At 33.6% G+C, this 15905-nt stretch overlaps 1 non-coding gene across 1 annotated transcript; it reads right to left on the bottom strand.

Annotated features, from left to right (window-relative positions):
- Positions 1 to 14780: 14780 nt before the first annotated feature.
- On the bottom strand, positions 14781 to 14853 carry Trnav-aac. Its single transcript has one exon. It is a non-coding gene; the product is annotated as a tRNA-Val (tRNA).
- Positions 14854 to 15905: the final 1052 nt, after the last annotated feature.

Below are 15905 nucleotides of genomic sequence, written 5' to 3'. Positions count from 1 at the left end.
AGTGATTGCGTAACGAACTCTCACTTTCACGACTGAGGCCGAGTGTGCTCCATTGGTGTTATGCATACCTGGTACTTTGACGTTCATGTTATTTGTAAAGGTTAAATGGCGATTAAACAACGGTTAGTTTAACTAAACTATAAATGAATTAATCGTTTATTTGGCGTTAAATGTGGCGAAGTATTCTTGGAAGACAAACAGAAAAGTGAAAGTATCAGCAGGAAAACCAAGATAGATGAGCAATCCTACGGTTGGAGATGGGCAGGTCATGTAGCCCGTTATTCAGATGGCAGATGGAGAAAACCGGTAACCGAATGGACTAAAAGGACTAAGAAACAAGCAGACCAAAAGAGCGATGGACCGAGATTGAAAGATGGCTAAACTTGGATAGTGACGGCAAAAAATAAAATAGGATGAAAATAATATATATTTTGTATATTATATGTAAATATATAGATATATACGCGAGAACTTTGAACCTTTTTTGATGAAAGTTATAATTGATAGGATTCTTACTGATGTGGGATTACTCACACACAAAGACCATCACGTTTGGCTCAAAAGAATGTCTATCAAAGGGGTTCCATGTACGTCTCGTAGCAAAAACTACTAGTTATTTGTATATAGAATCTTGACGTAAATTCACATTTAAACAATATATGAATAAATAGAAAATTAAAACAAATTTAAAAGTTTGGTCCCTGTGAGTGTACCATTTACGCTGGCAGCCCTGCGATTCTGTAACTCACTTCACGAACTCACACAGCGGTTTTCGCATCGGCGGTCGCTCTCAAATCAGTCGTGAAGCAGTCATTTTATGATTTGGCATTCTGAAAAGGTGGGAGCTTGTACTTTATTGTTTATCAGAATGCCAATGTTCGTGAAGTGAGTTACAGAATCGCAGGGCTGCACTTCCTCGCTGTATTTCGATATTTCGTATAGTGAGGAAAGCACCAGCTCTGGGGACACCGGTACTATCTCCCAAGCGCCAGCTTAAATCTTTAATTAGCGCCTGTGCACCCACGACCCAAGAGTATCTACTCCTAAGAGATCCATATCTATGAAGTGTGTGATGGATAGATAGAGATATTTATAAACGAATGATTCTTTGTTCCAAAAAATAGGCAAATCAATATTAATGAAACCAAATTAAATGCATCTTCGACTTAATGAACTAATGACTCAGCATCGTATCAATTAACTAAACAAATCAAGTTTGTACTATTTCTTCGGGTATGCAAATCATATGGATTATAAAACATTGTTTATAAACATCAACACTTCTTCATATATTTCGACGAACATTTCTCCCCACACAAATTATAATTACATGCCAATATTGATTGTATCAATATCACCTCGACGTCCGCCGTTACACAACTGAGCGTTTTTCAAAGCAGTTTTTGCCGCACCACTTTGTGGAGCTGCCCACTGAAGTATTTCCGTACCAATTTGACTAAGGGTCCTTCAAGGAAACAGTGTATCAATTCTTAAAAGGTCGGCAACGCACTCGCGAGCCCTCTGGCATTGAGAGTGTCCGAATCACTTAACATCCGGTGAGCCTGCTGCCCGTTTGCCCCCTGTTCGATATAAAAAAATCTAGACCATGATGCCCTACCATATAGTTTATAAATGATAAATACAAAAATCTTAACATATGACATAACATATAAATAATATAATTATATAGTATAGTATATACCTATATTTGAAATATAGGTATAATATACTATCATTAAAATAGACCAGTAAAACGCTTAAATATATTTAAAAGACATGGTCCCCCACACTACAGCATAGCATTTCCTCGGTGTATTACGATTCTTTGTGCGATGCAACCAGCTGTGAATTCCTTAATCATCTGATTAGTATTTTTCTAGTGTTGGCCTAGTGGCTACAGAGTGCGACTCTCATCCCTGTGGTCGTAGGCAATCCCCGTGCACCAATGAACTTTCTATGTGCGCATTTAGACATAGACATAACTTTATTATATATAATATTTATATTTATACATACGAAAACACACACACATAAACACACAAAATAACAATACTCAAAGAAAAAATAAAATAAGACATATCAAAAACAATAAAAATTAAAATTTCCCTTTTCCCATTCGGTTCGCTTCAAGTGTGCGATGTGTGTGTGCTGTGGTTGTAATTGGCCCTGGCTCAGCATTATGCTGATGAGCAGAAAGTTCCACAGCGCTGGTCATTCTGCCAGAGACCACAGCAGCTAGTTTGCGCCTCAGTAGCAAAAAAATAAAAAAATAATACTATTAAAGTTAGCAGTGTAAGTAATGAAAATCGTGTGTAAGGGTATATAGTAAATTAAATTAAATTAAAAGTTAAAAATAAAAATAATTGTTAATAAGTAGAGATTTTTTTTTTTGGGTGGATAAAAACTAAATTTCGTGGGACTTTTGTTGAGTAAGTAGATGTGTCTTATAACTACGACTAAAATTTGAATTTAACATTCGCCCGAACGGTGAAGGAAAGCATCGTGAGGAAATCGACTCGCCTTAGACCCAAAATATCGACATGAGTCCGGCACAGGCTGATCACCTACTTGCCTATTAGATTGACAAATGATCATGAAACAAAAATCTGAGACCTAAAAAGTTTGAAGCAGCGCTTTATTGTTTTTAGCAGTATTTTAATAAATCGTGTGAATACGTAAAAGGAACTTCTGTATATAGATAAGACAGCTGGGCAGTTCGTGCCTGACGACAGTATAAATACTATTCAAATATTAACTATGAATTAAAAAGTAGGTTAGAAAGTCAGACAAAAGACAAGTTTTGATTCAGTATTCAGAATACATATAGAATGCCCGAAAGAATTGATTATTTCAACAAAGGACGGTAATATGCTACCAATTTCTTGTGCATGCGTGTCATTAATGTCAGATAAATATCTATTTCGTAATCCTACAGATAACTTAAATAAAATATAACAAAAAACAAAATTTAAATATGAAAAATTATTAATTAAAACACTTAAACCTAATACGAATATTTAAATAATATACTAATTAATTAATTAATAACTAAACTAAAATATGTTGTTGGAGTCCCTTTAGGCAAGGTTCCGGAGATACTGGCAGCGTTCCCCCTTTGAATAGCTAGACTAATTCTTTGTCCGAGGTAGCTGCCAGCTCTTCTGTCTCCTGTGATGTCGACTAACCTTTTTGCTATTTCCTTAATAAACAATTATATTTAACATATAGCAAATGGAATACATATTTACAAAAATATTTCGTTAAAAAACAGTTTTACTAAACATATAGCAAAGATGGAATTAACATATATACAATTTTGTACAATTTTTTGTAACATATATACTATATATACAAATATTGTCTTATTGTTTGTTGAATGTTATATGGGAGAAAATAAAATTATTCTTATTCTTATTCTTAAAAAAAGGTTTCAGACAACGAAATGAAAAAATCAATTAAAATTATGAAATACATTTAACTAAGTAATACCTAATTCGGCTGTTGTGTGATGGTGTGTAAGGTATGTACGTGAGGATATGTATGTGGGGTGTGCTGATGATACGGGCGGCATTTTATATTCTGCGAATATAAAAACAATTAATATTTTTAAAAGATGCTGCAGTCTGCAGCAAGACCATAGGTTTGTCGAGGCACAAACATATCAATAACTAACATTAACAGTAAATGATGTACCTTAATAATGAAAGTTGTGTTTTCTCTATAGTCAGATTTATCATTGCGATTACAATCAGTCAAAATTCTCTTGCGTGGGTTCGGCCCACTTTCAGTTCCTACTGTCTACTGATACATATATAATCTTAATATATATAAATTACGTGTCACGTTGTTTGTCCGCTATGGACTCCTTAACTACCGAACCGATATCAATCAAATTTGCACACCGTGTTTAGTTTGATCCAACTTAAAAGATACTAGCTTACATCTCAACTTATACCCTTTATTTTTATTGCAAAATATTTGTTTATTATTTGACAGTCACAATTCTAACAGATGGCGCTATGTTGAAAGTACAGCACAACAACAACAACAAGCACATAATATACAATTTAATGGCATAACCACCAAAAAAGCATGGTGGTCCCCATGACTGGTGTTCTCCTACCGTTTCCGTTGAATAGTTTACTACTATGTAACAGCCTATAACTATGTAGCCACAGCAGCGCTTGGCCAATCCGCTAGTATAATATATTTTTAAACAAATATCGCAAATAATTAGAACTCTGTCTAGCACTAGTCCCAGGCCCTTTTATCAACTAGATAATCGTTAACTTTATAGTAAGCCTTTTTACACAGCTTTTCTTTAATTTCTTAAATTTATTAAAAGGCAGCGATAAAAGAGCCTCTGGGATTTTATTAAAGAAAAGTGTCCCTTTTCCCAAAAAAGAACTACTAACTTTAGATAGTCTAGTACGGGGATATTTCAGCCTGCGTTTGTTCCGAGTATTATTATGCGTATGTTCTATTCTAGTAAACTTATCACTATTTTTGTATACATACATAATATTTTCATATGTATTCTAGGATGTGTCTCTGGACCGGGTGCCCTCGTTACCTGGTGTGGGATTTTAGTAACACACATGCATGGGATATCCCAACCCCTAAAAACCAATGAATATGTCCTAAAAGAAAAGTTTACCAGTTCAAAGGTTAACTAACTAACAACTTCTAACATTTTCCTGGAGCTAAAAATGCTAAAATTTCGCAAAATGTTTTCCATTACAGTACGACCGTACGAGAATTCACTACGAGGACTAATGGTTTTCCACCGAGATTCGAACCTCTTAGTGATTAAATACATTTAATAACTATATCACGTTTAAGACTTTGATGCTGAATTTCATCGAAATCAGTGAAGCGGTTTCCCGAAAACTGATTTAATTAAGCCCAAGGCCACTAAGGTCAGTGATCCAGTGACCAATTTGTATTTACATACATATTGTGTGTTAATCTTGTGTTTTGTATCAATTGTATTCTGTTTCATAAACATGAGTGCCGTCGGGTTATATGCTAAATAAATAAAAAAATATTCAACAAGCTTCCAAAAGATGCCAAGGAACTTGACTTGCCAACTTCTGACTCCAAAATACTTAAAGTATTAAAAACCCATGCGACTTCTTCGATACAAAGAGTTGTGTGCTGCGATATTGCGGGCTAGTCGATTGTGAGGAAGTTGCATGCATCTGGTCAGCCTTGCGATTCTGTAACTCACTTTTCGAACTCTCATGTTTTCGCAGCGGCAGTCGCACTCAAATCAGTCGTGAAGCAGTCATTTTACGATTTGGCATTCTGATAAGGAGGGAGCTTGTAGTTTATTGTTTATTAGAATGCCATTTCGTAAAATCTCTGCTTTACAACTGATATGAGCGCGTCCGACGCTGTGAAAACCGCTGTGTGAGTTTGAAAAGTGAGTTACAGAATCGCAAGGCTGGTGTCTTAATAAGTTCTCATGTCATTTTCACACGTGTATATCCTTTAATATGTTTTCATTAATATCGGATTGTCCTTTTAAATGTGAGTTTCAGAGCAAAATTATAATATAAAAAATAAAATAAATCTGTGGCGCTACAACCTCTTTAGGTCTCAGTCTTAGATTTCTGAATCTGTTTCATGATTTATCAATCTAATAGTCAAGTAGGTGAACAGCCTCCTGTGCCTGAAACACGGCGTCGACTTTTTGGGTCTAAGACATGTCGGCTTCCTCACGTATTTCCTTCACCGTTCGAGCGAATATTAAATGCGCACATATAAAGAAAGTCCATTGGTGCACAGCCGGGGATCCAACCTATGACCTCAATGATGAGAGTCACACGCTGAAGCCACTAGGCCAACACTGCTCTTAAATCGAAAAATTATAATATAATATCCTGAAAATCTCGTGTTCTTAGAATTCTGAAGCTGGATGTATTCGGTAGTGGGCTGATCTATTTTAAAGAAAGCATTGTTAAGTGCCTCGAACATAATCCGCTGTTTTATTTTTCTTAGTAAAAATTTCTGGTATATTTATTGTATATTTTCATTTTATCATTTATTTATTTTAATTTTTTTGTAACATTTATGTATACCTAAATTGTCATACATTTTGGAAAAAAGAGTTTGTAACCGTAGATTTAGTACTATGCCCTGAAATAAGTTATTAATTCATTGAATAATAAACTATTTGTTTATGTGGTAATCATAACCACATATAATAGATTTCGTTGCATAAACCAAAATCCTCCTGGACATTATTTATTAAAGTTAATTATAAGATTAGTTTAATATATTTTAATCATTGTATTTTGCTAGCTTTCTTGTTTTGAGGTCTATTTTATAATTATCCAAATATGTGCCAATTTGTTTTATTTAATGTTAAAAACCCATAACAGTATGATGTGGTAAACTTTAATAAATAAAACTATCAAAACCCTGTGACCTTATTTGCTGCAAATCTAAATCATTTGATAACACGAAGATACAGATCGGTCCACGGACGTAGGATAATTGAAGTCCTCTAAATATCGTCTATGATGCATTAGAATCACCTCGACGTCCATCGTTCCACAACTGAGAGTTCTAAGGCAATTTTTGCTACGCACTATTTGGAACCAGCTGCCTACTGAAGTATTTCCGAACCAATTCGACTTAGGGTCCAGAAAAGAGTGTAACAATTCTTGAAAGGCCGGCAACGCACTTGCAAGCCTTCTGACAGTGTCCATGGGCGGCGATATCACTTAACATCAGATGAGCCTGCCCGTTTGACTCCTGTAACAAAAAAAAGATTGATTGAGCGCTTAAATCGCTTGATCGCGTAATTTGATACCAAATGATACGCATTTAGTATGGAGAGTGTTCAGAGGAGTTGTTCGAATTAATACCTGCAGATGAGTTTCATCGGACGTCGAGGCAGAATACGAAATTTAGAATTAATCCTCGACGTCCGTCGTTCCACAACTGCTCTGCGATTCTGTAACTCACTTTTCGAACTCACACAGCGGTTTTCGCATCGGCGGTCGCTCTCAAATCAGTCGTGAAGCAGTCATTTTATGATTTGGCATTCTGAAAAGGTGGGAGCTTGTAGTTTGTTGTTTATTAGAATGCCATGCCAATGCGAAAACCGCTGTGTGAGTTCGAAAAGTGAGTGACAGAATCGCAGGGCTGAGCGTTTTAAGGTAAGACGAAGTATTTCCGAACCAATTCGATTTAGAAAAGTAGTTTCTATAGTATTTCAGTGGCATACATTTGTTTTGTCTACGCATTATCTATTTTATCAAAAACTATTTTTCTAGCTATCAATATCTCCAAGATAATTCTATTACGCACACATAAATTGTGACCTAAAATCGTAACTAAAAGATCCAAGCAATGTTTTTAACTTTGATACCAGGGGTGGACTTATGATACTTTCTTTTAAATATATATTTCTTATTTTATAGAACAGGGGGTAAATGGGCAGAAGGCTCATCTGATGTTAAGTGGAAACTTATGCCCATGGACAATCTCAATGACATTTTAAGAATTGGTAAATATATAATATTTTACTAAGCGCAAGACGGCTGGAACGATTTAAACTCTTGAACTCTGGTTTTGGAGAGAAGTATTGCATGAAAAAAACTAAAAAGCTCTTTTTTCTATAATTGTGAACGTGAACTATTGGATATCATAGCAAAATGTTCCACATGTTGGTATCTAGCTACTTAAAAGGTTCAAAATCATATTAAGGTGAATTATTACAAATATAATTAGTAAACTATACTTTACATTATTAGATTTGGTAAATAACGTATTTTAATATTGAAATATAGTAAAATCCAGCCAACACCTTTTGCAAAAAAAAATTACAATATAAAATTTACAGTAAATTATTTTTTATAAGTTGTAAAATATGATCACAAATGTTATACACATACATATCAATTATATTCGAACATGAGCAAGCTAGCAAGAGAAAAAATTTAATAAAAAAATTAAAAGTCAAAATAATTAAATAGTAATATATGTATGTATTATAATATTTCAATTATAGATCTTAATACCAGAACAGATTATGAAATTTAAACAAACAAACTCATATCCATTCGACCTCAAAACAAAACAAAAGAAATTCGAAATTTAAATTTGAAATTCGAATATAAAATTAAAATTTTCGGAGCTGGCCCTGTATCTTTCTATTAGTGGCAGGGCTCGCCCTATTTAAGAGATTTCAACATAGGGCCACACACACATGTACAGCCCATGTGTGCGTTGATAATGTAGACGTGTGCCATTTTAAAATTATATAACTTGATTAACGTTTTTGTTATGTTATATTTTTGTTAGAATATTATAATGATTCGTAAATTTCCTTCCAGATTAAATTGCGTACTACAACTTTAGATTTCCGAGACTTGGAGGGAGGGAAAAAGGAAGATATGTTAGGAATTTAATGAATTTAATTGTCTTTATAATATTAAAAGTGTCGAAAATTAATACAAATTATAAATTTTATTTATTTCTTCGATAATAAAAACACGTGGCATTTTAATTTACAATTCGTAATTTGAGATTTCAATAAATTATTTTGCATAAAATATAAAATACAAATATTTCATAAATGCTCTTTACGAAATTTAATTTAAAAAATAGAATTTCTATAAGTTAATTCGCCCTTCTCACTATCTCTCAGTCACTCTCTCCCTTTTCTTCGACAAAAACGCTGCACATCTTCGTGACGTTTCCATAAAAATTACCCTCAATACCCTTCCTAATTAACCTAATCCTTCTAACCCTTAGGGTTAATTAGGTTAGATTTAAATTACTTATTAGTCTTGAGTTAGGCTAGATCGTAATGTTAAATGTTTTTATGCAGATGCAATTTATTAAAAAAATATGTCGGAGCAATGGCGGCTGATACCAGCGCCATTTATTATAATTTAATAACAATAAAGTCAAATTAGTTCCAAACTGTTCTGTGGTTAATTTGATTTGCCAATATTAATAGATCTACAAATTAACAGACTATTTGATAGTCTGTAGTAATTTTATAGTCTTTATTATGCTGACGCAATGGTGTTAAACCAGTGAGAGAACTAATTTGACTTTGATGTTATTAAATTATAATGGCAGCTGATACCAGCGCCATTGCTCTAACATATATTATCTTTTCTGGAAAATGTGCACTGCACATAAATCTTATGTAACGAACTTGATAAAATTGAGTCATATAATATAAGACTTCATGGACATATATGTTTCTATGTCACTCTGCATCTTCTACCGCATTTACCACGGAAAGTGTTCAGAGGAGTTGATCAGATTCCTGCAGCTGAATGTAATCAGAGATCGAAGCAGAATACGAAATTCCACCCATATAACATCCGTTACTCCACAAATGAGCGTTTTTAAGGCAGTTGACGCGCACCACCACTATGTGGAACCAGCTGCCCACTGAAGTATTTCCGTACCAAATCGACTTAGGGTGTTTCATGAAAAGAGCGTACCGATTCCTAAAAGGCAACGCACTTGCGAACCCTCTGGCATTGGGAGTGTCCATGGGCCGTTTGACCCTTCTTATGTTTTTTTTATTCTTACTGTTTTATTAACTTTTGGTAAATGTATACTATTGTGAAAACTATTTTAAAAGCAAAATGTAGTTTCCTCCCCACTCTTCTCCATATGAAACCTTTTGGAAGGAGCAACTAGTGATTTCTTTTTAAATATTTTTAACTTGTCATTTTGACTTTCAAAAGTTCCTTTTAATTGGCCTAATTGAAATAAATCATTTGAATTTGAATTAAATAGGTTATTTTATTAGGAATCTTCGAAAAGGGAAACCTACTTCATGACATGGCGTACGGGGTCAGAGTTCACGATAATTCTCATTTCTGAAACTGATCTTTAGACTTAGGTACGAAATCTGCGAAAACTGCAGCATTCAAGGAAAATGCTGGATTGAAGATATAGAAGCGTTAGCAGGAAGAGAATGGAGAAAAAAAGCCATGAATACAGACATCTAGAAAACGCTGGAGGTGGCCTTTACCTGTGAAGGGGTTCCAATGGTACTGAAGAAATTGGGATATCGAATAACAAGAAAAAAAAAAATTGTTTATTCAACATTTGTAAAGTTTGAAAAGAAACGGGCTTAATGCCGTAGATGTTTTTATAGAAAGTTATTATTTTTTTTAAAGACAATTCACACCAATTGACCTAGTCCCATGCTAAGCTGGTGAAGCTTGTGTTATGGGTACTAGGCAACGGATATACATACATATTATAGATAGATAGACATATAAATACATATTTAAACTCCCAAGACCTAAGGACAACACCAAATGCAAATCACATCGATGTTCGTCTCAGCCGGGGATCGAACCCTAGACCAATGAGTCGTCTCTTATTCATAAAAACAAAGTAATGAGCTAAAAAAATATACCTTTGGAGGGACCAGAGACATACAATGTTCCCTTTTATTAATTTAAAAACCGGCTGAACAAGGACGAGCTGTGTCTAACGTCTTCACAAATCACACGTTTTTCAGGTGAGAACTAATTGAACTAATTGCGTGATTGAAGACTTTTTTTGACTCCTTCAACGGCCCTTTTTTCATTAACCAATTATAAAAAAAACAAACAATATTAAACATCTCAATCTTTCCTATGCTGCAAGGGAAAGTATTTTTCTTGTGCATCAATTTATTTTTATTTTCTACTAAGTATTTATTACATTGCTTTTCTTTCTTTTTTGCGACTGAGGCGCAAACTAGCTGCTGTGGTCTTTGGGAGAATGACCAGTGCTGTGAAACATTCTGATCCTTAGCATAATGCTGAGCCAGGGCCAATTATAGCCACAGCACACATGCATTACACACTTGAAACGAACCGAATGGGAAAAGGGATTTTTTTTATTGTTTTTGATATCTCTCATTTTATTTTTTCTATGAATATTGTTATTTTCGGGGAATCTTAGTGTGGGAGCTGGTGCACTTTCTCTATTAACTAAACTTCCTTTTTTATTATGTATAATAAAGTTTTTTCTTTTTCATTTATTCCAGCCAAAAAATAATTGCGTCACTAAGAGTTGGAGTCAAAATGGCGATCAATTTCTTACGTGAAAACTCTTTTTTATCCAAAATGTCCAGAATATTCCTTCCTGGATACAACGTTAAAATTCTCGTATGACGAACAAGTAAATCGTAATTTTCAATAAATACAACCAATAAGCCATGAGAATTACTCACAGTCATTACGCAACAGACAGTAATTCTAATTATCGTGTGATATGTCACGAGATTGCATTCTCTTGTGCTTTACCGACAGGTTTATTGTTCTTTCGTATTGACGCTCCAATTTTTTATTAACATGTTATATTATGTTGCCGCCCGTTGTCTAATCTATATATATAAAAATGAAACCCGTTTTCCGTTGTCACGACATAACATGAAAACGGCTTGACCGATTTGTCTGATTTTTTTTTATAATATTCCTTGAAGTACGAGGATGGTTCTTACGGAGAGAAAAATTAAAAAAAAATTGAATGAAAAAGTCTAAAAACAACACTTTTCTATATTCCCGTACAAAATATTCGTAATAATACTTAAAAGTCAATTTGAACTTTAATACCATACCATAAAGTTCAAATGTTAATGGAAGGGTTCCGGGAAGGTAAATTTTTATTTTTTGACATGATGTATTTGTTGTCTTATCAACATTCTTTTTTTTATCTTACTAGCTAGACCGGTGTCCCGAATAGCAGAATAAGTATTTAAAAAAAATAAAGAATCGACTGTTAGGCGGTACGATATTCGCCAGGCCAGCTAGTAACTAATATAACCTGCTTTTTTTTGTTTCTTATATGTATCATTTTGTATATTATGAAGTGAAAATAAAAAAAGGGTGCGTGTACGCGCGTAAGAAGTTATACTTCTTTGGCATTATTAAAAATAGTTTTTGATTGCATGCAAATAATTAATTACAATTAAATAATCACAGACTGGAAAAGGAGTCATTATAGTAAATAAAGTTCAGTTTACATTTGAAAAATTAAATAAATAAATATGTATGTACCGACATCTATAACGACATGCTTTCAAACTGCGATGACGTCATACCTTAAAACGCGCTAACAAAGTAATTCCAACTAAGCATATCTACCTAACTTATCTTAAAATTAAGTGGGTTGTAAAAAGCGAGGACCTTTAATTCGTACTTCACTCACTTCTGTGTGCTTTCGTCCTGCCTTTTTTTATTTTTTTTTATGGCTCTGGCACGGTTTGTGCATTAGCCAGCGTCAAGTATGAGATTTTTATCATTCGTGCTTTTTGCCTTAGAAATTCGATCATATCCTCCATGTACGGTTTAGGCACTCGCCCGGTACCGCACAACCCTCCCAAAGGCCGAGAACAAATTTAAATTAAATTAAAACATGCCCTCGAACCGGGAATCGAACCCGGTACCCCTTACCTAGCTGCCACTTAATAAGACCGCTAGGCTATGAGGCCCCCTCGTCCTGCCTTACAGAGTTCAGGAGATTTTTTTTTTTTGACGTTCAAAAGTGCCATTTTAGATGGTCTAATCATTGATAGACAAAAAACCCAAGATGCACAGTCTCATATAAAAGTAACGCTCGAAAGTGTCCCGAAACACTATTTCTGTCCATAACAGTATATGTTACAAGCATATATTATTGCAAAATCAACCTTACGCGAATTGCTTAAAGTTGTTATTACAACGCAGTGTATACGTACTTAAAGCAATAAAATTTTACGACCGACCGTGGTCGGTAGGACAAGGTATTGAGTGGAGTCGAACATGACTTTTTTATTTACAACTATTTAACATACATAATTTTAAATTTATCCGACTTTTCGGGTGCTTTACAGCGTGCGTGGTCACGGTGATTGAAGACAAAATATGTTGGATGTTAAATAGTTGTAAATTTATAATAATACATAACTTTAATCCGGTTAAAAAGTTTTTTCTTTAAATTAAAAAAAAAATGTTAAATTGGCTACCTCCTGACCCACACTTTATATAGCGTAAATATATTTGTCAAAAACTACACACAAAAAAGTTCAAGAGTACATAAATTTATTTATAAAAAAAAACACAAATAAATAACATCGACTCCACTTGTAGACGCGAGACTATTTGAAATGAGCGCACAATTTAGAATGTTGCGCTCATTTTTTGAGGACGTTTTTTTGACGTTGAGTGTGCATCTTGGGTTTTTTGTATATCAATGGGTCTAATTGAAATAAATGATTTGACTTTGACTTTGACAACCAGGATCCAGGAGAGTGGAAACGTCCTTGCGCTAGTCGCGTATATCGAGCCACGCTAGTCAAAACAGCACAAGCTGAGCTGCAACGGCCACTGAGGTCTTCGAGCCAGTCAGTGGTTGGACTGGTCGAAGATCCTATGAAGAGATATTTCGTTGCAAAGGGCTCTGGCCTCTGCCGACGGAGTTCTCTCCAAATCCAATAAATCCTGGTTCTCAATCGCCTAAACTCTGAAGGGCAGGACGGAAGCTCACAGAAGTGAGTGAAGTAAAGGTCCACGCCTTTCATAAATATAAATTTTAAATACATATATGTATACCCATAACTGTATGGGTATCATACTGGTTGTCAAAAATCAGTATAAGTGCATCTAGGTGTTAAAATTAATATATTATAATTAAAATTTTTATTTCACAAATATAACCAATAAATTTAGTGTTTTATATTATGCAAGTGGGAATACATAAAGGTATTTTTCGGGAAAACTGTGTTATAAGATACTTAATTCAAGATGTGATTGTTTACTAATGTTCAAACGGGTCACGTAAAATAAATATAACAAATACTGAAATAGCAAAGCCAATCGAAAAGCATTTTGGTAACCATGGTAACAACGAAAGGGGGAAACCAATAAAGGCTGGAGTACTGTGTAGGAAAAAGTCGCAAAGAGTTGAATCAAAACATAGCTTTATAACAAAAAATTTTAGTAAATAATACTTATTTATTTACTAAAATATTTATTTGGTCAAAGAAATTAAAACGTAGGTATATAGTTGCTGGACATTTTAAAAAGTCTATAATAAGCAAAAATCAACACAATAAGTTTAAAATAAAATAATATTCTATGGCTTCTAACTTCTGTTAACAAAATAATGAGTACCTTATAAATCAAAACTTTATTTTAAGACTATTGTCGCCATCTCTTTATTGCCAAATAAATTACTAAAGATTAAAGTACGAATATAATATTATAGATGTCGCTTATCACAAAAACAGTATTACAAAAGTGTAGCTACTTGAAGGTAGATCACGCTTTTATACTACAAAGCTTTTAAAAGCAAATTTTAGTTTTTAAAATAAAATAAATTTAGGGCGAGATATAAAAGTAAAATTAAAAATAGTGTTACGCTATCCTCTACTAGGCAGCACGTTTTCCCGCGTAGCAAGATTAACTGTAGATGCCATTTACCAGCTAAAATAAATTGTAGTTCTGCTATTCTGCAATAGGTGGCGCTATTAACACTTTAAGGTAAAGATATCTATCCTAAAGTCTAAAATAACACTAATTAGATAGAAAATAAACGATGGGTGTATTAGTAAAAATTATCAATATTAAATAAATAATATTTTATTTTAACCTAAATAATATATTTATTTTTACTACTACCACAATAATAGTTTCGTTAATATCTATGCTAAAATGTTAAAATATATTATAAAAAGCTATTAAACTATATTTAATCCTATTAAAATATATTGGACATTTAGATTATTTGTAGTTAAATTTAAAATAAGAAAAACAAAACTATGTTTCCGCCCGGGATCGAACCGGGGGCCTTCTGCGTGTTAGGCAGATGTGATAACCGCTACACCACGGAAACCGATACTGACGAGAGTAAAATTTAAAATCATAATGCAAAACGATTAATTGCCGTAATTAAAACAATTTATTGACTTCTATTTTAGAGCAAGATCCCAGGGCCGCCAGACGTCACGTATTTTCTGACGGATGAAATGTGGACGATTGGGTAGTGTTAGTATGTACTATGATCGTATGCCTACCTGCTAGCTTGGTCAAACGGCCAATTTCCAGGTATCAGGTAATCAAGGTACACAAAAACATTACTTACTTCACGTAAATTCTCATGGCTGATTTTTATATATGTTTTCGAGTGTATAGTTAAAAATAAATTGTCAATACTCCCAGACACTTTCCGTCGGCCATATTGCTTAACAGACGCTTTAAGGGTCTCAAAATAATTAGTCAACTTCACGTAAATTCTGACGCTCCATTTTTATATATGTTCATCCGACAACTATTTTAAAAGCTTTGACAAGAAGACAGACCGATCCAAGGGGCCAATCATCCCCTAAACTAAATTTTAATATCTCTATGAGTGAGAGAGCATTATCTACGCGCATGAGACTGAGTGAGACCGACTGCGCTGTTAAAGCCATGAAAATTACTTGAACAGATATTTTATAATTTTTAGAACTTTTGTTGACAAGTAAATTATAGCAACAAAAATAAGAAAAAAATTGACACATAATAAATAATACTAAAGTTAGCCGACATTTTTTTTTTTTTTCAATTTATTAATTAGAACTAAAAAATATTTTTTAAAAATACCACTTATATTTAAATAGCAGCAATTTTTTTAATTAATTATTTATTGGAAATTTGGAAACAAAGTGGAAAAATATTAATTCTTCAATATTTCTTAACAGTGGCTTTTAATCTTCATTATCATCATCATCAAATATCAATCTTGAAATTGAATATCTAAATCGTGATCGTCATCATCAGCATTATCCTTATTTTCTTCCTCTGTAAAAAACAAGTTAAACAATGAAGGTCTGAAAAAACTAAAAAGATACAAATAATATGAGAAACGAAAATAATTTACCTGATTGTTCTTCCAGCGACTCACTG

The sequence above is a fragment of the Pieris napi genome, chromosome 20 (assembly GCF_905475465.1).
Source record: "Pieris napi chromosome 20, ilPieNapi1.2, whole genome shotgun sequence".
NCBI classification, from domain to species: domain Eukaryota; kingdom Metazoa; phylum Arthropoda; class Insecta; order Lepidoptera; family Pieridae; genus Pieris; species Pieris napi.
The sequence above is the reverse complement of the archived record's forward strand: the minus strand, read 5'-3'. Positions and strand labels throughout refer to the sequence as shown.